At 38.4% G+C, this 12,703-nt stretch overlaps 1 long non-coding RNA gene across 1 annotated transcript in view; it reads left to right on the forward strand.

The window, feature by feature from the left end:
• Positions 1-12,703, forward strand: part of LOC137858590 (uncharacterized) — a 155,133-nt gene that overhangs the window by 117,115 nt on the left and 25,315 nt on the right. The window contains exon 7 of the long non-coding RNA XR_011097870.1: positions 3,128-3,239. This is a non-coding gene — a long non-coding RNA (uncharacterized lncRNA). The remainder of the gene's footprint in view (positions 1-3,127; positions 3,240-12,703) is intronic.

Here is a 12,703-nt window from a genome sequence, read left to right on the forward strand (position 1 = left end):
TGTCCTTACCAAAGAAGTAATGATTACAAGAAGTAGTGGACTTGTTTGAGATGAGGTGGCTGATAGGGAAACCAATGGACCAGAATATAGCAGACCTGACATGCTGTGTAACCTTGGGCGTACTATAGCTCTGGGGCCTCAGTTTCCCCATTGCTTTTTAACGCTGGTCATGCAAATTGTTCAAACTGTGCTTTGAGATTCATTAACATTGGATATTAAGGAAACTATTATTAACTATTTTACTGGAGAACAAAAGCCAAATATTTCTCAAATCCTTGCCAAGTGAATTTGATCAAAATGTCATGGGAGGTCTTACAGCAAGCTGTGCTGAGGGGATGCATGAATGATGGATGCAGTTCATGCATCCCCTCAGTTGGTGCCTTTCTTCTCCAGGTTTCTCAAAGTCTTTTCATGTTAGAAAGTCAAATCTCTTTCATCAAATTTTCCTAGAGTTTAGTAAATCCTGGCAGGACTCAATCTCAGATATGTCTATCTCCAAATACATATAAATACATGCATAGATACGTGTGTGTGTGTGTATATATATATATACACACATCCTTTTAGGTATAAGCTTCCAATGTCATGTTTGGAGACAATCAAGTATTTCTGCTGACTGCAGTGCACTTGCAGGCTTAACACAATAACTTTGTTGTATGTTTTTTTCTTGTTCCTGTTAAATTGGCCTGTTGAAGACTAAGGGCTTGTGAGCTTTGCATGTTAAAGGCTAAACTCTTGTTATAGTGAAACTGATTTTTTTTTTTTTTTTTAAGGCTTGAGGGAGATTGAAGGTAAATTGAAAAGAACACCATGGAGTCCTTCTGCAAGTCATTCACCTTGTAGAGCTCTAGGCTGAGATCTCAAATGCCACTCTACATAACAACCTCAAAAACACTAATTTAAATAACAAGCACAAACTCCACTTGGGAGCCACACTGAGGCATTTGTGGATTGTGCAGCCTGAACTCCCAAACAACATTATCTGAAAGAAAAAAAAAAGAGTAATTCCTTTTTGTAAAGTGGTAATTCAGGGCCCAAGTCTCAAAAGCATTTGAACGTTTCAAGGACTATTGCTATAACAAATTGTTCTTAACTACAAGTATTAAACTTTAAAAGGGATAGAGTACTTTTTTCAAATTCAAATTATTAGCTTCAAGTCTCACAAGAATAATAAATCTATGTATGCATATTTTTCTCACTTCAACTTTAGCAGAAAGTACAATATTTGTGTTTTAAAGCTCAAAAGCTAATGCTTGCAAACAAGTGATGTAGTAGATGTTTAAGCACCATCTTAATGGCTCAGAAAGGATACAAAAGAACAAAACCTAAAACTCCTATATCTAATACTGATCAAATAAAAATGTTTGGGAAAGTGTAACAGGTGTCATAGGAAGAAGATGCAACATAGGCTACTTAATAGAAAGACATCACATGTCGTCAATAAAGTTTAGTACAAATTATTAAATGGAATTCCATACAAGTACTGCTGTATATTTGCCTGGTCATTTTAACTTTCTCAGTTACCCTAAAATGCTGTGGTTAAAATTCAATGGCTGCCTTGGATTTGTCTCCATATTCAAAATTCTGTAGCTAAAAATAAATAAAAGTTAGAAACAATTGAAAGAACAAATTTTTAACAATAAGAAAATATACTTGCTATTTTTTTTTTTTTACAGAGCATCTTTGCATTTTGAATGAAAATGTTTCTTAATTTATCCATAAGATTTCTGAAGTTAACATTAGAAATGAAAATATTTCACCCAATCACCAACAGTTTTAAAGACAGCCAGTTGACAAAAAAATAGAAAGGCAAGGCGCTAATTTTACTTCTTTAAAATGAAGAAAATTTCTATTTGGGAAATGAATTCTGTGTAAGTCTCTCTTGTAAGTCCATTGAGCTCAGTATTTCACTAGTTTTAATGGATTTTATTTTAATTTGAGTGATTTTTAACATCCTTTCTTTAGACCTGAATGCTACTCTCATTCAAGAACTAGGTCACATTAAGAAAAAAGTACAGAGAACAGCAAGATATTCAGAACTACTGTAGTTACTACGAGTACTTAACTCCTGAAGTCAGGATGCCTTAAATGAGCTTCTAAATACTATCTTCTGGAATATCATTAAGTTAAACTAGGCGTTCCATCTTTACATGTTGTAAACATTATGAAATGTGCAGGAAAAACATGTAGAGGTAATGGAAGTATATGGAGTGCATGGCTTATACACGTTAATAGGTAAGACATTAAATGTCTCTTTTCAAGCTCAGCCGCAGCACAGTAATTTTTTCTGGATTAGTTTTTCAAGCTACTTTTGAGACAAGTCCTACAATTCACATACAGTCAAAGCTCTCATTCAGTCAGCAGGAACTTTGTCCACTTGCAGGAGTACAAGCTGCAGCACTCAGCCCTAAAGAATTTAATACTGCTATAATGATTCATTATTGAATGTTTTAGTCGAATAGTAACTACTTAAGTGTATTAATCTCAGCTAATGAATGCAAGAACTGTTTAGTGAAAAGCTGTTTTTCTTTACATTAGCATGCAATTATTTAAATGAAAGGTTCAAAAAGACACATCTAATTACAGTGTTTCTTTAAAAGTATTTAAGCATCAGTTATTAAAATATCATTTGAAATACGCTTATGGACCTCCTGTAGTGTTGCTAAAAAGCAAAATTTTATACTCATATTACTAATTATAATAGGTGTCTTGCTGAACAAATCCTTACAAAATCTGCTTAATGTAAAGGATCGAGCTGTTTCCTTTAAAACAGACAAGAAGATTCAAGAATCTGTGCAGAACATGCATGTCTCTGTTTAGGCTGAGATTACTGATTGAAAATCAAAATTAGTGATGCACGTTAACAAACAAGCAGTTAAGGATCCTATTGCTGAATTGACATTAATGGGGAAAGCTTCAAATGCTAAAATTTGGCCATGTATTTGTCTCATTAGAGAAATATACTTCTGACTAACTACAGAAACACTAAGTCTCCTTGTTGTTTATCATTCTCAAATATTTGTCCTCAAATTGGCTATTATATAAATATATATATGTATATCACAGGTATCTTGGCTGTGGTCTGCTGTGTTGGTCACCAGTTTTTGGGGGATGCTTATTCCTCTAGGACGTGCTTCTGTTGGCCTGCAGAGGACAGAGAAGCAACTCGTATCACTCATCAGAAATTCCTGCCAAGCTCTATACATCTGACAGCTGTGAAGAGAATCATCAGAAGGAAGGTAATGTGGCATGTCATATATCTAGCAAAATTACCTTTGGTCAAAGGCATATAAGGAGTTAAAAAAAAAAAAAAAAAAAAAAAGGTGGAGCTGTAGATAAACACATGGATGATAAGACCCAGGTACTCTTCCAGCTAAACCATTTACTACAAAGAAAGTGTGAAGTGGTGGAGCTGCTCAACTAGAGCAGGAACACTGGAGGCCTGAATAACAGTTCCCTGGCCTCAGAACAGTTTCTTTCCTCTATGGCTTTGTCATGTAATAAATATCCTTGCTGAACTATTAAAGTACAGATTTTCAGTCTTTCACAGATACAAGGCTTTAAGAAAGCCTGTTAGATTATTTTCTCACTAAACTCCTAAACAGCTCAGTTAACCTCTTCCTGCTCTTAAATTTCAAACCTACATTATTATTATTGATTCTTTCTCTCTCTTTCACATTGGTGTTAATGCTATTGATCTTTCTTACACTGTATTTCTGTTGCATTTTGTTCTCTGCTTTCTGTTTCTCATTCTCATGGGGAAATCTCCATCCTTCTTGTTCAGGGCAGAGGTTGTGTACCTGGGTGCTCTCAGGGTCTCTAAATGCTATGGTTGTATCAAACGGGGACAGAAGAGTTGCAGATGAGGAAGGAGGGTAGAAATGCTGCAGGGCAGCTTGCAATGCATACTTCCAGTTAATGTTAATTAGCCCTAAACCTCCTTAGACTGCTCAGCCTAGGGCTGGGCTATGGGCCTGCTCCTCTCTTGTCCTGTTCTCAACTTCATAAGTAATGATTAAACTGTGAAATTAGAGATTGTAGCCTCTTTCGCAAACTGTATCCTTGATTCACTTTGTTCCATCTTCCTTCCATTTATTCCTTGTGTAGCAGGCAAAAGATTGCTGTTTTTCTATTGTTCTCCAGAACTGGTATCAGCCAGGTATCAGGGTTCACTCACAGGGCTGCAGGTTGCTATTTCAAACCAGGAAAACAATGATAGGTCACAGCACTAACACTTTATTTTTCTCTTTGTATAAATAGTCGCAGTGAGCCAAGCTCAGGATAGCTTCACAAACCTTTGAGAAACAGGACTTGCTTGAGACAGAGAAAGGACTCTGGGCCACCACCTCTGCAGCAAGCCCTGCTGTCAAGTGACAGGCACTGCTCTCAGCCCCACACACATGAGATGTGTGAATAACACAGTTTCCCTGGGTAGAATATTCATAATACAAAGAAATGCAAAAGGATTCCACACATGGAAAATTTAGGGTTATTTTTTTTCAGTCAAACGATGGCACAGTGGAAATGAAGATAATCTGTGCTGGGGGACACTTTTTGCTTTACAAAATAAGAAAAGTAATGGCCAGTGCAGGAGGTTCTTACCCACAAATGTGGTCCAACAGCTGTGGCAACCCAAGCACAAATATTTTTTACTGCTTATGATCAGAAATAATAAAAATACTCAGGCCTAGTACTTCACAGCACTGATTTAAAAGTGAACTTCCTTAACACATGTTCCAATTGTAGGATTTGTTGTTGCTGTTGGGATTTGCTATTACTGTATCACTAGACCAGGGGAGGGCTTTCTTTCATAAAACAAAAACAGAAGGTGCAGGACCCTGCACTTTGTTGAACTTCAGGGGGTTTCTCTCTGCCTATTTCTCCAGCCTGTTGATGTCCTCTGAATGGCAGCACAGTACTCTGAAGTATCAGCCACTCCTCCCAGTTTTGCACCATCAGCAAGTTAGCTGAGGAGTCACTCTAACCCAAGTCACTGATGAATAAGTTAAGCAATATTGAACTAAAAGGGTTAGATTTTTAGTAACATCTGTAATGCTTTCTGAGTAAATAATTATTAGCCTCCAGCTCAAAGTTGTCAGCTAGGTAAAAGGTGTTAAGGTAGCTCTATGGCAGGTGTGGCAGCCGTCAAGTTCAAATCACAACTGCATTCTATTTTTCCACCCCCCAAAAATGTGTCTAGATACATTAATACTATTCATTAAAAATTGGTGGCTGCTGGTTTTTGAAACATGCATCAAGAATTGCATGCAGTGTAGAAGTTCAGAAGTATTGGTGTGTGTCAGCACGGGCAGGCAGCAGGGACAACCATAGACCCATGGCTGAAATATGAAGATTAAATTTATTTTTGCTACCTGAGCCACCAGAGGATCCCCAAAGGAGCACCCAGCTGGAGACACGCAAATTGGGATGCAGGCACTGCTAAGCTTGGTCTGTGCTAGAAGATCACTGACCTCCTGTTTATGAAGTGTTTGCACAGACATGGTTTACCACCATGCTGTGATCTTCATTGTGGTTTTGATCTTCTCTGGACCAAGGCAGGGAGCTCAAGGGTGTCAATAGGGTGCCTCCAAGTCTACCAAACACCAAAGTTATCTGTACACAGATGTGCTACTTGTCAAATGCACAGAGGACAAACAGCAATAGGTATGATATGTGTCTTCTACATTACTACTTTCCGGGCTTTGCCTAATCTCAGCTGCAAGGCCACCTGAGCATATTTATTATCTTCCTTGCCAGTCTTTTGTTGTCATTCCATCCTCCTTGCTAATCTTCTGTTTTTAACCCATTTCTTCCAACAATGGGCATGAGGCTTCAGCAATTCCTTTACAAAATTGGCCTTGCTGATTCCTTGCCTTTTGTCTCCAGGCCCTGCCTTCAGTGTAAAAGGTCTCAGGGAAAGGAATAATAAGAGACTGTCTCCTCTCAGAAGACCTAACCTAATCACAGCACTGGTACCTCTTTAGACCCCTACAGTGGCATCTAAGGGGCTTGTGGAGGGGATTATGGGCAACTCCTCAACACGATGCGTAAGAGGAAGAGCAGTATAGCAACAGGAGCCCTGGCCCCTGCTGTGAGACCTAACCAGGGTTAGCAGCAGCTATCAAACTCTCTGCAAGGGGACACAGCAGGAGAATGGCAACGGCTCTTAAACCCTCCACAGGACATTAGAGATGAGTACTAAAAAATACTAGAAAATCACACAGGAGTACTTAAATATTACTTGATCATTAACATAGTAATTACATCAGTGCTGCTCCCGCCTGATGCCATAATTTAAGAGGATTCAGCATTTTCATTATAATCAGTAGCAGTTATTTCCTGTGGTTCATTGCCCATAAAATGTTCACCATGAGAAAAAAGGGGAAGAGACTTTGCCATGATGACAATTAACATCCACCGTGGACTTGTGTGTCCCTGAGCTGCAAATCACTCTGGTGGGTGCTTCATCAGGCTTCAGGGGGGCTACACAGGGCACATTTCTTCCTCAACGCTTTTAATGGGGGCTTTTAACTAAGATTTTGAATGGAAGACTTTCTGAGGAAACAGGACAGAGACATTCTTGAACTGCTGCCACATTGTTCCGTCTCAGACAGACCACAGCATCTGATCCTCCCAAAAGAGGCACAGACTTGCTCCCCGCCCCCCCCCAAGGGGACATGGAAATGACATAACATCTCCCAAATATTTTTTTAATATCAAAAATAGCCCAGTTATCTAGCAGTCAATTTTGAGAGCAGACCACAGTATAAAAAATCACGAAGCAGGTGAAATCCCACACAGGGTTTGATTTGATGGGTGCTGTGTTGAGGACATAGTTTCCACATAGCCTCCACTTTTCATAGTGGAAATAACCACTAAAGGAACGATATTGTGAACTCAGGTAACCATAAGAGTTGTGTTTAGTATCAAACGAGTGCAAGGACTGGGAGAGAAAATCACAGGAATGAAGAGGGGCTTGCTGCTCTAAGGTAGAGCCATAGCTTTGAAGAGCTCAAACTTAACCTGAAGCTTTCTGCTATTCTTAACAGATAGGAGTGAGATAAAGTATGGTTGTCTACGGTAACCATTTCATAGGCCTAGAGACCTTTACATTGTAGAACCACTGAAATGAACACATTTCTCCAGTGAAGTTTTGGACTATAGACTTTGGATGTGCACCTTGTCAGCAGTGTTACTCAGTGTATGGAAGCATCTTATTCACCTACTCAGTAACTTCTCCCCTGCTTTCTGCCAACCATATCTTACTCTGCAAGAGCTCTTCCAGTGCCATTTTTTCTCCAAATTAGGCTCTGCTACACCTATAACATTTCTTACTGATGCTTGCAAATTTGCTCTTCAAAATACCTACAAAAAGGAGAGTGTTGGCCCTTAATTTTTGTGACAAAGCTTTTCAGCAATATTTTAAAGACGAGGTTCTGTGTTTACTATGTTCCATGGAATGCACAGTAATGCTTCCACAATGCTGTAGACCTGTGCAGGATGCATTTGCTATGAAGGTTGTAATCTTCTGATCTAAGAAGGATATAGAAAATGAACTTTCAAGCTCTTTCATCAAAATGAAACTTCAAAACAGTTATAAAATGTGATTTCATCTAACAAACTCTCACACATTGTGCAAATGGGAATGTAAATGATGGTTCCTATCTACCAAGTAGACTGTGTGATTAATTAATACATTACAAAAGAAAAAAAGTTTGACATTTAAAGCAAGATGGGGTAACTCTTTCAGTGTATTAAGTTTTATGGTTTTGATCTAAACTGGGCAAAGAATTATAACATTCAATCAACTTGAACACTTTCTATTGATCTGCATAGAAGATTGGAAAAAAAGATATATGGTCTCACTATAAGCTTTTTTTTCCTGGTTTTATTTGCTTTGCAAGAGAGCAATATTTTTCTAAGCATAGATTGAATGCAATGGCTCCATAAAATGGCCCAGGAGGCTTCTACAGCACCATTAGAAGCACATTCTCTCTGCTCAGAAGCTAGTGAGCAATATTGCTGAGGAAATAGAGTCCCCTGGTATATTATTCCCACAGTGGCCATGATGAACCAGCACTTGAAATTCATTTGAAATAATTCCATGCTGTGGTGACTATGATAAAAGTAGTGCAGTGAATTTTTCCCTTAAAACATTGCTTGCCATAGGAATGACTCCTTCAGAAATTAAGTACCTGGGGAAATCATTTGAGATAATTAATATCAGGACCATAAATGTAGCTTTGCAACTCCACGACACACAGTTTTTATTTTTTTTCCCTTTTTTATTTTTTCTTCCTGTGCACGAGTTTTCTAAGAGCAGATTGTGGTTGCCTTGACTTCATCTGTTAACTGAAGTTACCCTCCAAGTGCTGAGCAGAGCTGTTGGACTCAGTGCAGATATGGGCTCTGGCACACAAGATCAGTTGGGAGGTAGCTGTGACTCGGGGCACAGCTCCTCCTCTGCTCCCTTCACTCACATAAGGTGGGGAAGACGTGCAAAGTGCATTCTCTCACCCAGTCACAGCATGCAGCAGGCCAAGGCTGCCTCAACAGTCTGGGTTGCTGTCATCTCCTTTGGATATGGTTTCTAGAAAAGAACATGTCAGCATGACATGATAAGCCAAGTATGGCACAAATTCTGTCCTTCCCTCTGCTGAAAGACCAAGCTGGTGAGAATTAGTAGACCACTGATGCAATACCCTTTGAACAAGAGCAAAAGGGAACCTCCCTGAGAAAACAGAGGCACCTCCTCTGAAATTAATCCATGTCATCGAACTGCTGTAACCGAGAAGACAGTTTGTCCCCACTGTTTAACTTTGCCGCATTTGGTACCACCTGCAATGACATTTCATTACTATAGAGTGACAGCAGCAAAACTACCATGCAGTTATCAGCAGGAAGGGAAATTAGTGACGATTATGATTAACAAAACAGCTCTGGCTCAGACAATGCTGAGAGAAGGCAGCCTGTGAAGTGATCAAATGCTGGAAGTATCAGGAATGAAATATCAGCACCACCCTGTGGCTCCCTTAATCCGTTTCCTTCTTTTTGGGGGTCAAAAGGGACCAGATGTGGCAAGGCCACCTCAGAAGGAAGAGCGTTGTTTCTTTCTGGGATTTTCTCTTTCATTTGGCTGATGCTAAAAACCCATCTTGGCACCCTCCCTACATGAGTAAAGTCTAAAAAGCCATTCAGCAAGTACGCAAGGTTTTGTGGGACGAGTACCCTGCTCAGCCCAAATTCTGACCTGTCTTCATGTATGCAGCTCTTTAAACTGTTCCCACAGGGCAATGCAATCTGATAGCAAGTTTAAGGAAACACGACTGAAATCTAATCCTGCTCTTATCATAGATTTTATATATTTCCCTGTTGTTTTCATCTGATTCAGACAATTAACTGGTAAATGGATGTAAGGGTGGAAGAAAACCTTTTTTTTTTCAGAAAATCGGCGGCATAGACATAACTAATAGCTGTGATTTAATACCCCCAAAGTGACCTTTCTTGTGACTGACTTGTATAATGGAATCCAAATAATGAATTTATCCAAAATATATACCAAGTTTTAGGATGCATGTGTCCATCTGTAGTAGAGGATATGGTTACAACCTCCATGCTGGATGACTGGAATGTATTTTCCAACAAAACATCTGCTCATTCAAATACTCACAAATGAGCAGAACACCAATGCCATGGCAAATCACACCATTTGTCCAGTTAGCTCAGCAAGCTGTCCCAGAGAATACCTTTCCAAGTCACAATTTCAAAGACAAAAATATTTAACAGTGGACAACTGGGATCCCAAAGCACACTTACCGCTCACTATAAAAAGCAGGGAAACATGTAACAAGTCATTTCTATAAAAGTTGAGGTTTCTAAAATTGCTTTCTTCCCGCACTTTGAATTACTTCTAACTGGATTGGCTTCAATCTTTTTTAGAGGATGCTTTGGGTGTGGGGTTAAGGTTTTTCTTCCCATAAGGAAAGAATGAGAAGGAATCTCTGTAGGAGTCTGTCGGACTGAGTGATTAGTTTAATACTGCTGAGACTTTATTGTAATGTTAATGGTGTGTTATGGTGCCTAAGGTCTTGGATAAGCATCATTTATAATTTTAAATCAAAGTAAATAAATTCAGGAGTCATAGGAGAAGCTTCTTGCTTAATCTTATCAGCACTGTGGCATAACTCCAGTCATAGTAAAATTATGTATACTACCTATTTAAGAAACTACACACATTGAAACTTTAATTTTATTTAAATACTGAAGAAAACATTAAGATGATGAAATTTATCACAAAATATATATTTTGCCACTCTACTAGTTTAGTAAGAGAGTAAAGAAGGGTTTTAAGCCACCATACAGGAAATGCAACTACCAATTTCCCTTGACTACAAGATAGATTACTGAATCAATGTTCTGAATCTTGTTTGTATAGAGACTCCCATCAAAATCAGTAACGTCCTTCTCATTTTACTTATTTAAAGTGTTTAGTTTTTAAAGTATAGTAAATGAATAAATTTACAGTCAAAGTAAAAAATAAATCTAGCTCAAAGATTACGTTTTCCCTAACTAAATTTATGGACAGAAGACGGTTATTGTTTTTCCCCACTGCCATAGATTTTTCTCTTATTGCGTGTGTGTGTGTGAGCAGGAAACATCTGGTTGGTAGCTAGCTACCCACTGTAACACATTATATGCATTTTAAACACCTAATAGATATTTTGAGTGTGGCTGTAAGTAAGCAATTGGTAATGCAGCTGGTGAACATGACCTATTCTCTATTTGCCAGAAGCATGTATTTTAGGGAGGTAATCTGATCCTTCATTATGACAGGAAAAGCATATCAATAATGAAGTTAGAAGTAGCATTACAATTAATTTTGTCACAGAAGTGATTGTTATTAAATTCCATATTTGTTATGGTTAGGGAAATAGCTTTTGTGCTCCCATTCCTGAGGGTTACTTAGTCTAACTCCATCTCAAAACCAGACAAATCTAAGGAAAAGTGTAGATGTATAAATGCTTAACAATAAATAAATAGTCAAACTGTTCTATTCGATGCATCTCTTTTCTACACGTTTTTCATCAAACTCATTACAAAGTATCTCAGTTTATACTTTAAGGAAAATTCCTGTTGAACAAGTGAGTTTTGTCCATCAAAGCACAAAGTAATAGCCAAGAGACCTGAGCCACACAGAGACTTGTGTGTCAGCTAACAGTGTGAGCTAGGTCAGTTTAGCTGAATTATGGAAGCTCCCCAGTGGACACTTAAATAGATCAAGTTCTCCTCTGTTTATGCCTACCCCTTTAAATTGGTGCAATTTCTATGTTTAAGTGAGGCCTTTATTTCTGTTGTGGTTTTTTTTCTCTCATTCATCTCATCTTCTGAGAACATGGATACTGTGAGAATTTTCTTTGCAATAAGTCTATTCTGTGAATAAAGGACTAGGTGCTGTAGGACCACCAAGGGCAATAGAGCACTTCAGATTACACTTCCATTTACTGTCTGTATGATTCAGCTTATTAATGAAAACTTAAAAAAATAATAATCCATTCTCTTTTTCTCTTTTCCCATAATTTCATTTATGTATTTTTTGCTGTTGGTAGTGCCACATTCTTGTCCTGTACACACAGTGCTAAGTCTACAGCGAGATCAGGCCTTTGATTATACCCAAAAGTTGTATTTTCAGTAATTACTTTACACATTCATGCATATGGTTATCTAGCTAGCTGAAATCCATTTCTGATTTGATTATTTTTCTTTCCCTGGACGTAATGGAAAGATGCAAGGAAGCAGCATCAGATTGACTTTCAGAAATGAGTCCTTCTCATCAGGAATTAGTGTTCTGTTGCATTTCACCAACAGTCATTAAAGTTTGAAGAAGATGAGATGCCACAGTGCAGCCAGACATGCTACACACTTACAGGTGGTCTGTTTTCCATTTGGGATTTGTTGGTGCAAAAGCTCATGCTTGCATACCAGATTGGAATGACTCAGGTATAGCCATGCACAAAAGACAGAGTGAAATTGGAGCCTTTGGTATCTTCACCTGCCACTGGACCAAACATGTTACTGAAGTACATTCACTCCAGTAGTTGCAGATGTTTGCATTTGCACAGAATGAGGAAATATCTCCTTCATGCAAAATGAGAAGAATTTATCCAACACCCTTGTATTAAGCTGGATCTCCAGCCCCTGGCCAGTGCTATATGGGAACACCAGTCTGCAAAACAGATGAACATTTGTAGCAGCTCCTGGAAAATCTTGGCAAAGATAAATGCATCTGAGGCAAAATTCCCTTCAAATTGCACACAGGGGCACACTGTGTTTGCAAGACAAACATGACTGACAGTGCCTCCTTCAAGTGTAGTTCAGATTCACTCCATTCCTTTATGTAAATAGAGATTTGAAAAAAAAAAAACAAAAAAAACAGCTTAATCCTCAATGTATATATACTCTCAATTTTCAAAAAGTAAGGCACTGGGTTTTCCTAAAGCAGATATGATTCATTATCTAGAAATATGCACAACGTCATGGTGGCACCATCTACTTGTACACATCTACCTGAGGATCCCAGACCTATCTAACATACATTGCAAAAAAAGCCAAGAACCAATGCTTTAGTCACCATCTCTGCTAATTTTCTTTTAAATTTCATTTTCAACCTTTTCTGCATTGCAGAGAAGTATGTGTCAACAGACCA

The sequence above is a fragment of the Anas acuta genome, chromosome 6 (assembly GCF_963932015.1).
Source record: "Anas acuta chromosome 6, bAnaAcu1.1, whole genome shotgun sequence".
In the NCBI taxonomy this organism is placed as follows: domain Eukaryota; kingdom Metazoa; phylum Chordata; class Aves; order Anseriformes; family Anatidae; genus Anas; species Anas acuta.